Source organism: Periplaneta americana, chromosome 10 (assembly GCF_040183065.1).
Source record: "Periplaneta americana isolate PAMFEO1 chromosome 10, P.americana_PAMFEO1_priV1, whole genome shotgun sequence".
Lineage (NCBI taxonomy): Eukaryota > Metazoa > Arthropoda > Insecta > Blattodea > Blattidae > Periplaneta > Periplaneta americana.
Window position 1 is genome coordinate 128091316 of NC_091126.1, and position 13075 is coordinate 128104390.

Sequence of the window (13075 nt, forward strand, 5' to 3'; positions counted from 1 at the left end):
TCCATGCCAAGAGGTTGCTGGCTTCTTCTTCTGGCAGTGGCCCTGACCTTGACCTCCAAAACTCTAACCTGACACTGGTACACACGCTAAATGCAATTCTTTGTTTCTACTCGCCTCTCGCCTTGAAAATATCAACACATCAACATGTCCAGAAATCAAACCGTTTTGACTGATATAACGGACGTGTGAGTTATTCAGTTTGCCACTCCTTCAATAAAAAGAGGTATATTTCCACATTGAAAGCCCAACTGGAATCTCATGACTATAAAACATCTCAAGGAATTTGAAATTAATTTTATGTTCGAAAGGATTTCTCTTCAGTTGTTACCGGTATTCAATCCCAACGAATATCACCGGAAGATGAGTTTTGCGACAACCAGGAAGACATAAAAAAATTTATACTTCAGATTCCTAATAGAAAATATAGGCCTATCTTTACCTCAGAGGTATTTTAATGTAAATCCATTTTATCAACTTCAGGATACATGCGAAAAACAAATTTCACGTGTTTTTTCTTTCATCTCTGGTATAGTTACAAACCTACTCCTTTTATTTTTGGTATAGTGAAACAATAGTATACCTTGGAAAGTATAAGACGACACACATAGAAGTAAGCAGAGTTGTGTGGGACTTATCGTAGTATGTCCCTAATATATTTTCATATTAAAAAAACATAAATAAATCCGGAATCAGTCGTCCCAGGACTTAACAGAGTAAACCTGCAGAAAGATCTCACCCTAAGGAATTCAGTAGTCCTACAACTTCAAAATCGAAAAATCTGGACTTAATATATATTACCTCTGATATACAGATACGATTGTTGTGAAGAAATTAATATAGTTGAAATTAATATAACCACAAAAATAAATGAGCAATCAAGACGAATAAGAGGCAATAGAATGAGTGCAGAATTATAGTTAGCTATTCTCTGCAAGATGATTTCATTGTTGTGATTTAAGCTTTGAAGAATAAACAGAACTTCGTTAGTCATTTGGCTTGTTTACACACATTTTTCGAGTTTTAGGAAATGGTTTTATAACTTCAAACATGAACTGATGGCTTATTTTAAAGACCCATAGACAAAAAAACATGTAAATTTGAGGTATTAAGCATATGGTGAGCGTATTGTAGCGGCCATCTACTGAATTATTTGTTAGCGAAGAAAACACCATAGTCCTATGTTATAGGAGTGGAAATTTTTAATGGTTTTCATAAAAGAACTAGGGTCCAAAGACTGTTTTTTTTTTTGTGAAAAGTCATTGTTCAGCCAGGACGATGGTAGCATTTATAAATATCCCATTCAGATCACCTTGTAGTCACTGGTTAAGAAGAAAGTGTCTTCTGAAGGATGCATTGGAAGAAATGGTGAACGGGAGAAGAATTCGGGGGCAGAAGGAGGTATCAGATGATAGACTACATTAAGATATATGCTTCATATGCTGAGACTAAGAGGAAAGCAGAAAATAGAAAAGACTGGAGATTGGAAAATGTTTGATTTGCAGTGAAAGACCTGCTCTTGAGCAGAACACTATGTATGAATGAATGGATGACCTTGAAACATTTATCCATACAATTTAGAACTGTAGTAGATTCGCAATACTGCTTCTTACGTACGCGGCAAAAGCCACCTCAGAGAGAAATACTTTGGCGAGTGAACTGTTGTATTAGTTAAGGAATCATCTTTAGTGCAGAAGTAACAGAAGAATCAGGAATAAGAAAGAAGAGGAAGATTAAAGGAGAGGCACACTTCAGCCACAACAGAGTATTTTTCCTTAAAACAACCATTGTCCACAATTACCTACATTTACACATGTATTTCTATGAGGCAATTTACATAAGTTATGAATGTAAGTTACTTTAGTTTTCCAAAGTTACTGTAGCACCTTAAAAAACGGCATGATGAATTTTATACTTGAATGCTATAGGAATGACGAATTTATCAGGTTTTTTTGTCAAGATACCCGCTTTATACCAGGCACATTTACACATATTTACATATTTAGGAGATGAAAACTGATTACGTGTTAAAGACAGCAATTTTATCACATTATCTCTCTAATGTCATATAACATTCATGTCAAGTAACAAACACTATCAGAGAACTTCCGAATGAAATTTCCCATAAACATCAAGAGGCTGAACAATCGGAGTTATGTGCTTTGGATTTGTTAACACTTCCACCGTCTTACCTTCTGGAGTTATTCTTTGTATAGCCTGTCTAGCTCGGTATTGTCCACAAGTCTACCAAAAGTATCCTGTGACCACTGACAGATTGAAAGTATACTTCTTAAAAAGACTTGAAGAGGTTAGTTTTCATAAGCTTCTTTGATTTTGAAGGCAATGCATAAACATTTGGGGCCTTTTCTTTTCCACGATGACAATGGAGATATGAGGTTTACATGAGAGTCAAGCGATTATTTTGAAAAATCATATTTCGAAGGTTAAGCCTTCTCCGGATGAAATTTATAGGGAGAATTCCTATTCCAGATGGAAAGTATAGGAGAACAATAGTTGTGAAAATCCATTATCATTTAGTGAACCTTCCTTGTTAGTATTTTGTTATTACTTTTACATCATGAAAAGTTAGACTTCAAACTGCCGAGTAGCATTAATTTTTATCAACCTTCGTGATGAGTGAACCCATACTCCATTAATGAACAAGTGTTGTCTTAACGACAAAAACCTGAAGTCTTCGTTCTGCTGTTACAATTAAGTTTATTGCCAACTCCACCATCACACTTCGATTAATATTAAAAACCTATTGGCACTCATCATCGGCTGTCCAAGATATCTCGGGAACAATCTCTTAAATACATCCTCCATTTTATCACTGTAGTTATTAACAGATTCAATATTCTTATGAGATTGAGAACAGAGTACTTTTTTTTTACGTGACGATGAAATTGAATTGATAAAAATCTTAGTCTATTTCAGCTCCTTGTCGCAGAATTAAAAGTATAGGGTTATTCCAAAGTCATGAAAGATTTGAAAGTCCTCTTTGTTAAGAAGTAAGTTTATAGAAAAATAACACAATTTATTAATAAAAAGTGGCGTATATTGAAGTTTAAACACATCCAAAATTTACAGGTCACCATTATTCTCCTCTATAATTGGTAACATTCTTCTAGGGAATGAACTTCAGTGAGAAGATAATGTTGCAGAACATCTTAGAATTGTACAAGTATCCACAATTACTACAAACTGCAGGTCCACACCTCTAACCATCTACATTTCTGAATCTTCACAGTACAGTTGATTAACTTCAGTTACATTCCTAGTAACAATGAATAAGACAAATTCATATTTATAGAGACTATTACACTTCTACTGCGTCATACTACTTTTGACCAATAAAACGTTCCGAAAGGACGACTTTCAGCCAATCGCACAATTCTATCGCTTCCCTAGCCTTTGTTTAATTTTATCACTACCCGAGCATTTGTTTTTTTGTTTGCCAACATTTCAAACTGCACTGGTCTGGACTTCGAAGAACAGAAAATTACAAACCACTCCAGTCGATGCACAGAAGTTTTTAATATGACTCGCTTTGACATTCAAGAACAAAAATTAATAAAGATCACTGGTCATAGCAATGCATCTTCTCTGAAACCCTATTTAGAAATAAATGAATAGCACCATTCGGAAATAGTGAATAAGTTGAAGAATACGCCATGTACATCAACGAGTTCCACTTCTTTTACACACACGTCTAATAATAACATCAACTGAACCACCAATCACTAAAACATACAAATTTGAAAATTGTACTTTCAGTATTGTTCCTTTTAAAATTATTCATGTTTATTTTTTATTTCATCATCCTTAATTAAAACTTCTCTGAAACATGTTTATATTATTTATGTTCTGTTATAGCTTCTGCTGTATGATATCATGGGTAGTCACGTATCAGAGATTGTTTAATACTAAGATTTATTGAAAATCATCTGTCAAGTGAGGTTGATTACTGGAATCCGGATAATTGAAGTGAAATGCAACTGTTTTAAGAAAAGTGAAACTGAATCAACAAAGTCTTCTTAACTAGTAACCGTCCACAGAGTTCAATGAAGATTCTATAGTTGGCACAATGATACCAAGAAACAGCTTATCATAACACACTACTGCCATCTACCGGAATATTTGTAATGTTGAGATGGTGTAATAATACTTTTGAAGACAGTTGTATTTTCGAAAGTCAACTAATATTTTATTGTATTAGAGTACTTCGTTACTTCTAATTTTTATATACTTTCTTCTAATCGTGTAATAGTCAATTAAATCCCACTAGACTTTTGATTTTCTCTAGATAAATCAAAATCTCTAGTGAGATTACTGTTGACCATTACACTTTTACTACGTAATACTACTTTTTACCATTAGAACGGTACGGAACGATGTGTTTCAACCAATCATGGCTGCTTATCCTACAATTTTTATCACCTTCGTAGCATTTGTTTCTTTGCTTGTCATCAATATTCTTTCAATAATTGTACCTTTTAAAATCATTCATCTTTATTCCATCATCCTTAATTAAAACTTTTCCATCACTTATCTTGTTTATATTATTTAGGTTATGTTGTAGCTTCTGCTGTATGACATTATGAAAAATCACGTATCAGAGATATTTAATATAAAAGGGGAATGCAACTATTTTAATAATAATGAAACTGAATCAACAAAGTCTTCTTGATTAGTAATCCACAGAGTTCAATGAAGATTGTATTGTTGGCACAACTGGTAACAAGAGAACACCCGATCATAGTACACTACTGCCATCTAGCGGAATATTTGTAACGATGAGCTGGTACAATACTACATTTTCAAGACAGTTTAGTATATATTTTAGTAAGTCAATTAATATTTTATTCTATTAGAGTGCTTCATTTCTTCTAATTGTTATATAATTTCTTCCAATCGTGTAATAGTCAATTAAATCCCACTTAAATTTTGATTTTCTCTAGATAAATTAAAACCTCTAGTGGATTTACTACAGACAAAACCATGATTTTCTTATATAAATATTATTAAAAGGAACTATTAACTCACTCAATAATAGTTTTAATTGCTGTACCTTATTTCATTTTCATTATAGCGAAATCAGCATACAAAAAAAATTGCAGACGGGAAATTTTTCAGGAAAATTTACAACTACACGAGTACAATCATAACACTTACTAAAAAGCCACTTAATAAGGACAGTATTTGTACCTGGTAATAATTCTTTTCTTTTTTGCCTCAGAAATATCTATCCAGTCACCGGCGTAGCTCTGGTGGTAGAACGTTTGCCTACTAATCCGAGATTGCATTCGGGTCTATGTTCGAATCCCGCTTGGGCTGATTATCTTCTCGAATATTATTTCCAAAGTTTTCATAAACCGTGAGGCGAATGTCAGCTAATACAATGGCTAAATCTCCGGCACAATCTAGCCAACTACGGCAGTGAAATATCATCTTATCACCAATTCCCTCGACGCTAGATTACCTAGCACTTGATGAAACATCTTTAAAACTTATTGCAAATATCAGTCCACTCAATATAAATACGTGAATAGTGCCATCAAGGACAATCAAATAAGAAACGACTTGTAAAAGATTTCAATTCTATTAGTCCCCGTTGAAGATAAGGGCACGAACTTGGGACTGCCCCCGAACGTAGGGCGCTTGGGTGGGCCCATTATATGGGTACACACGATATGGAATAATGTGCATGCCTTAAGGAACTCCGCGCTAGAGATTCCCTTGCGGAACGCTCCCCGAAATCCCTTACGGCCTGTAGAATCCCTTTTAATTTTCCACGTAGGCATCAATGCGGCCCCTCAACCCCGGCCCCACGAGCTATGCCATGAGGCCCAGTGGAGAACCTACGGTACACAGCACTACCACCAGCAACTAACTACCACATACCACAGGGTCCAGTCCACCGCTGCTGTGGAGTAACGGTTAACATATGTGACCACGAAACGAGTGAGCCTAGGTTCAAATCCTTGTTGATACAAGTAACTTAGCAGAGGTTTTCCCTCAACCCATTAAGAGCAAATGCTGGGTAACTTTCGACACTGGACCCTGAGCTCATTTCGCCGGTATTATCACCTTCACTTCACTGTGATACTAGGTAACCATTGCAGTTGATAAAGCGTCCTGAAATAATTAATATTAGGGGAGAAAAATTCGCTCCGGCACCGGGGATCGAACCCGGGCTCTTGGTTCTACATACCAAGCGCTCTCACCATTGAGCTACGCCGAAGTTCAATCCACAGCACCGGATCAAACCCCTCTCCTCCAACGTTTTTCCCTTTGTGGACTGACTCCAAGTTGGGCAAATATGTTGACAGTTTATATTAAGTCAACTGCCATTATACAAGGAGCGCACTCAGTTGAGTGACTTGGTGGCCAAGATTCCACAGTAATCTGTACAGTAATATGCACTGTTGCTCGAAGAATCTAAGTAAAGAAATTAGTCCGAGGTCTAACGTGGAAAGTTTTCCAGCAATTCTGATTGAATTGGTTGAGGGAAAACCCTGGAAAGAAACTAAACCAAGTAACTTTTCCCTACCAGGATTTGAACCCGGGCCCGCTCGTTTCACGCTATGACATGCTAACCGTTACTTCACAGCAGTGGACTGTAAAAATTAAATTGTTACGAATGACGTAAAATATATGAGAAAGTGCGTGTTTTTGTGACATCGACTTTTACAATAAAATATTTCGAAATAGGAGCTACTGGTATAAACACTGAATTTATTGCCCAACTTTTGAAATTAAGATTTTAATAACAAGTTCAAATAATGAATCGAGATATACAGAAGGAATATATGTAACCGTACATTGGACTGCAAGAAGTGTGTATATCACATGTTGAGAAGTTTTCATACGTCCAGATATCAGATTTAGTTTTAGGCCGAAATGTTGACGATGGTTGCTGGGGATACTGCGGAGGCTCAATTCTGCAATATTTTTATCTAAATGACCTCTTTGTAAATTTTCTTGAGCGCAGCTACAACTTGGTATATGCTGTTTCGTGAACCCTCCCTATCCACAAAGTTCCCACCCCCTAGAATCAAACAGTAACTCCTCCTACCAAAAACATTGAAATGGTGGAGCTAGCTTTTATCTATCTTCTTTGTTATCATTTCATAAAATCCTGACCTAACGTCTGTGTGATACCATCTTCTCCTAAATTACTAACTTGATGTACACTGGGAGCCACTGCAAACGATGCAGTTGTGTAACAGAGTGCGCCAATAAATTGCATTCACGATAATACTACTGTTGCTTTTATATCACTGGAGTGATTGGATTTAGTCTAAAGAATAGGACTGTCTGCTTATTTTCTTGTTATATCCCGCCTATCCGTGGGGTTTATACAGAGACATGCCGATTATATGAGCCAAGGATCGGAAAGGAACGAGCAGCTCACATCTAGACTCACAGCCTCATTTGAAAAGTGTGGTGCATTGGGATAAGAATACGTGTACCTCTTCTCTGCATTCAATCGACGTTCAAGGCATATTTTGTGTGGGGTGGTAAATATATAGACATCGCTGCCGAACCCAACGGGCCGGGGTTCGATTCCCCGCTTGGGAGGAGTTGCCTGGGCGAGGTTTTTTCGGTTTTTTTCCCCTCACTCCTATGGATGAATATCAGGTAACTTTATCAGGCGTATGGAACCACACTTATTCTCTCCACTTCCTTTCCCCCCTATCACAGTTTCCTTATCATTCCGGTTGTCTTCTTGGTTTTCAGATCGCGCCTGCGGCGGCCCTCCGAAGCTCCTGGCGCTCTCGGCCGGCCTCCATGGATATGCCAAAGCATGGTAGATTGTGACCCAGCAACGGAACCCACTCTCCTCCCGGCGGGAGTGGTGGCCTACACCTCAGACCGTTGGCCAGACGGGAGGGGTGGCGTACACCTCAGACCGTTTGAGGAGGGGAATGTGGGGGATTGTTGCGGTGGAATGGTATAAGGACTTAGAAAGATGGCGGGACTGGTCGTTAGGGTGTTGGGGGTTAGGTCGGTTCGGCGTGGGTGCGGTCGTTGGGCTACAACTCATCCCAGGGGCGCACAATACACCTAAGTTCGCGGTGCATAGGGATGTTCCCCTCCCGGCCTCATAAAGTAACAAAAAATGAAATGGACATTAATTATGCATAATTCCTTGTCTGATTAATAACTGTAGCAGCAGCACTAATAGCGATAGCAGTAGATTTGGTACTAGTACTTTATTTAACGAAGTTTTCTACTGAAGTGTTTAATTATCATCAAAATTCATCGTGGAAGTGAAATGCCTGACAAATTTTCGTGATAGTTTTTGCGTGACGTAAAACTTTATTTCCCTCCCAAGCAAAGAATTTTGTCACCCTTTAAATTCATGGCCCTCGCCCAGTTTTGAATGCACGAACCTTGGCTTCAAGAGATATGATAATCGCAAGACTATTGAAGACTTCATAAATATAGAAACGTATTTTCTTTTATATAGGAATTACACAAAATTAAATGGAGGGCTTGGAAATAGTACTGATTGCAAAGGAGTGGTTTCCAACTTCATGTTTTGTCAACGATTTTCTCATTCTCGCTAAACATACATCAGACCATCGACACAACACAGTCCACTGAATAAATAATATTCACAAAATCTTTTAATTTTAAGAATAATATAAAGTATTCAAATACAAATTGCTGAGCCATTTACACCCGAACTCACACTTTCTGAAGTCGAAATTGCAATAGAAAATCTTAAAAATTACAAGTCTCCAGGTATCGATCAAATTCAAGCATAATTAATACAAGAGGGTGGAAGCGCATTATCTAGCGAAATTTATAAGCTTGTACTTGCTATTTGGGAAAACGAAATTGTATCAGAACAATGGAAGGAATCCATAATTGTACCTATTTTTAAGAAAGGGGACAAGACTAACTGTAGTAACTTAAGAGGAATATCCCTTTTGTTGACATCGTACAAAATATCGGTTAACGAGTGATGGCTTATAGTAAATATGTTTGAAATTAAAATACATCTATTGAGTGAACACAGATTTTATTATTTTACAACATTATTTATTTGAAAGTAAAATATAAATGGTAAAATATAAAAGATGATATCGGAAAATATTCCTTGCGAAGGACAATCACGACACAACGCAACACGTGCATTTGTTGACATAAGATTTTACTGTTCACTTGGATGGAAAATATCAGTTATGACAACTTTTGAGCGAGGTTGATGGATCGCAATTTGTGATATTCACTTAATTTATGTGTAAAGTGTGTCATGGAGCTTACGCTTCAGCTTTATTAGCAACACCGTCCCCAGCGTCGAATTTTTACAACCTCAACGTTTGTTGCTGATATACAAAGGTTAAAATTAAGATTTAATCGGTGAGTGATAGATAGTTATACCCATCGCATAAACTTCATTCATTTATTACATTAAAATTACAGTTGGACAAACAAGAAAATTTTGTTGACGCGTTTTGTTTAGACTGTGCTTTAAAACTTGAGTAAGTTTGGCAGTAAGTTTAGGCTTACTGAAGCTTATAAGTATATTAAATCAACACAAATATCCGATTACTCAGAATAAGGTGAGCATATGACCATCTGAATATATACAGGTGTTAAAAAGTATGCAATATTTTAGGAGGTGATAGTAAGCATCAAAACAAGAAAAAATGTCTATAAACGTGGGTCCTACAACACACAATTTCTGAGACCTGAATACTTTTTCATAGGAGGTGCTCAATGTGACGTCCATTCATGGCAATGCATTTTTCTGTCCTACATTACAGCAGACAAGCAGACAATCATACCGTAGTTGATGAATACTGATACGTCGCAAGGAATACTGAAAGCAAAAGTTTCGTTACGGATATGAGCGGGATTCAGCAGAGATGGTGTTGTGAATTTTTGTAATCAGCATGTGTGGGCTGATGAAAATCCCCATGCAGTTGAAGAAACAAGGCATCAGCACCGATTCTCAATCAACGTATGGGCAGACGTTCTTGGCAATAGATTAAGGGCCATACGTGCTACCAGAGAGATAAAGTGGGGCTCGTTATCAGGACTTTCTTATTAACCTATTGCATACCTTGCTGGAGTATGTGCCATGTCAGCAAAGACTATAGGTTGGTTCATACATGATGGCACACCAGCACATTTTCTTCGCAATGTGCATGAACACCTGACGCTGACATTTCAGGACCGCTGGGTGGAGGCCACACACCTTGGCCTGTTCGTTTCCCAAATGTAAATCCCCTAGACATTTGGTTATCAAGAACAACCAGATCAATTTTAAAGAGTACGTTATTCCTTACGCCGAAGGAGAGATGAATGCATTGTCATGAATGAATATCACATTGAGCACCTCCTGCGAACAAGTGTTCAGATCTCAGAAAGTATGTGTTGCAAGACTCATGTTTATTAGACATTATTTTCTTGTTTTGATGCATACTAGCACCATCTAAAATATTGGACACATTTTTAACACCCTGTATAACATTAGAACATAATCCCAATCGCGATTATTGTCAATCTGTAGTTACAAGGCCATAAATGAGTGTTAAATTCTATGTAGGCCTAATGTGTTTCTCACACGACAAAATTAATTTTAAAACAAAATACGAGTATATAGCCTATATATTTTTAATTCATTCGTTTTTAAACATTTTTAACTATCCTATAACCTTAAATTTCAAAGTATGCTGGATAATCTCTAGTTTTTTTTTCAGAATACATAATCATAATCAATTTTCGTATATCTCAACTGATTGAATTGGTTATGCTTTTAAATTGAATTAACTTACAATTAATTGGAGGGAGATGAATATCGGGGGAAAATGCTTATTTCTTTGTAGTTTCACATTCTTCCAAGAGAGAACGCCACGTGCATGTTTACATGATCACTGAGACAGCTGAATGTTTGGAGAGTGAAAGTTAACTCATTTTGCCGCGTGTTTTTGTTTTGAGAAGAAGAAGAGCAAGAAAACAGCTCATTTTTCTGCTATAAAATAATTGCAGAGGCATGCTAAAATTTTAATTCATCCTTGAATTTGTTATAACTGTCAAAAATTTGTAATAAATATTGTACCAAAGGTACTTAAGTTTGTATTGTGAACAACCAACGACCTTGTTCTGCCATTTTAGGTTGCGACACTGCACTAGGCATCCTACCTCCATACTTGGGGAAGATGCTCACATTATTTCCGGGGTAAGATGACAACTTGTTGCAAGAGTTCTATTTTATTGTTTTATTGCAGGGAATGCCTAGACATTACGTAAGGTCTTCTGATAGAGATCAATGGAGTGAGGACAGCCTTCAACTTGCGATGGAACATGTTATAACAGGGACTAAGAACTGTTTTAGAGACAACAAACAAAAGAAGGGCAGAAAATGAAAATGACTGTGCAGTTTGTAAAGTGAACTACTATGATCCCAAAGGTCCTCGAATGGACTGGATGCATTGTGTGCAAGAAGTGACTTAAAGAGTCTTGCACAAGACAACAACATGTGTGCAATGCCAATGTTGCTAAGCAGTGAAAGTATCCATGAGTTTTAGATTAAGTCATTTTTGTTATATACATGTACCAAACCAAGTTTAGATAAAATACATGTCAGTAAATGTATCAATTGCATTTGCCATCTTACCCCGACTCTCAGGGAAAGATGCCTAAAGTACAGGTAAGAAAAAAACCTGTATCTATGAACAAGATAATTAATGCTTTCTGATTTGTACCAAAAACATAGTTTAAAAATACCTTCCAGACTTTGATATTTCAATATGAACTTCATAGCTGAATAAACATTACCTTAAATTTTCGATCAAAGGAAAACGTTAGGCATCTTCTCCCGATCCACTCTACTTGTTATGTATTATATTTTATAGCTCAACTGATGAATAATCGTTGGGGTTTGTAAATTTAATAATCTGATTGGCTATGTACAGTATATTTTTAGTAGAGCCACCAATGTAGCCCAATCGGCAGACTCACTGGCCTGTTGATCCGGAGCTGCGCTCGGGCTTGGATTGGTTTCCCCATTTGGTTTGAGTGGTTGGTTTCTTCCGAGGTTTTCCCCATCCATGAGGCGGATGCCGAGTGGTCTATGGTGAGTCCTCGGCCTCACCTCACTTCATCCAAGTTTGGTCTGATTACCTGCTTGGGTTTTTTCCGAGGTTTTCCCCAAACCATACGCAAATGAGAGGTAATCTGTTTTCGAATCCTCGGCCTCATCTCACTTCATCTCGCCAAAAATTTATAATTGTAATCTTGTAAAATTCTGACTTTTCCACATCATAAAGCTTCATTGCTAATGTAAGATCCATGGAATATAATAAATGAAATGAATTGAAATAACATTTTCTTTAACATTAATTAACAAACTGAACATCGTAACTATGACGTAGTGAATTGTTATTCTACTGTTCCACACCAACATTTATAGTCCGGTACTTCGACAGATTGTTTTTATGGCTCCACTTTGTCCTGACAAATGCTGGGATGTTCGAGGACACCATAGTCGGTCATGCATACGGTGAAACGCCCGCTGTAAGACAAGTAGCCAATGCGACCCCTGAATTTAGTGCTAACACTTCAATCAGGCAGGGAACTTCACAAGACAGGATGTCACGACCGCTTTCTCTCAAATGTCATCGTCAATCAGTTACCTGAATAACGCAGAATGAACTCTGCTCTTTGGAATGTTGTTAAGTAAAAAACTACACAAACATTTAATCACAATAAAAGGCATTGTTTAGAAGGCAAAGGAATGAGAGATGAATACTTACAACACTAATACAAGGAAAATACGTACCGGTACATAAAACATCAAGACTTCCGGTTATTGGAGGAGAAATATTCGTTCCGGCGCCGGGGATCGAACCCGGGTCCTTGGTTCTACGTACCAAGTGCTCTAATCATTGAGCTACGCCGAAGTTCAACAGTACCTGATCGAATTCCTCTCCTCTAGTGTTTTTCCCTTTGTGGCCTGACTCCAAGTTCAACATACATGTTAACATAATAACCATCGTTACCATAACAGATATGTTCTGTCGGACCAAAAATTAACCTTTACTTAGATTCTTCGCCC

At 37.1% G+C, this 13075-nt stretch overlaps 1 protein-coding gene and 1 non-coding gene across 13 annotated transcripts in view; both read right to left on the bottom strand.

Annotated features, from left to right (window-relative positions):
- NfI (Nuclear factor I) overlaps window positions 1–13075 on the bottom strand; it is an 849368-nt gene that overhangs the window by 652807 nt on the left and 183486 nt on the right. The gene's annotated exons all lie outside the window — the stretch shown is intronic.
- Window positions 6169–6241, bottom strand: TRNAT-UGU (transfer RNA threonine (anticodon UGU)). The gene has a single exon. It is a non-coding gene; the product is annotated as a tRNA-Thr (tRNA).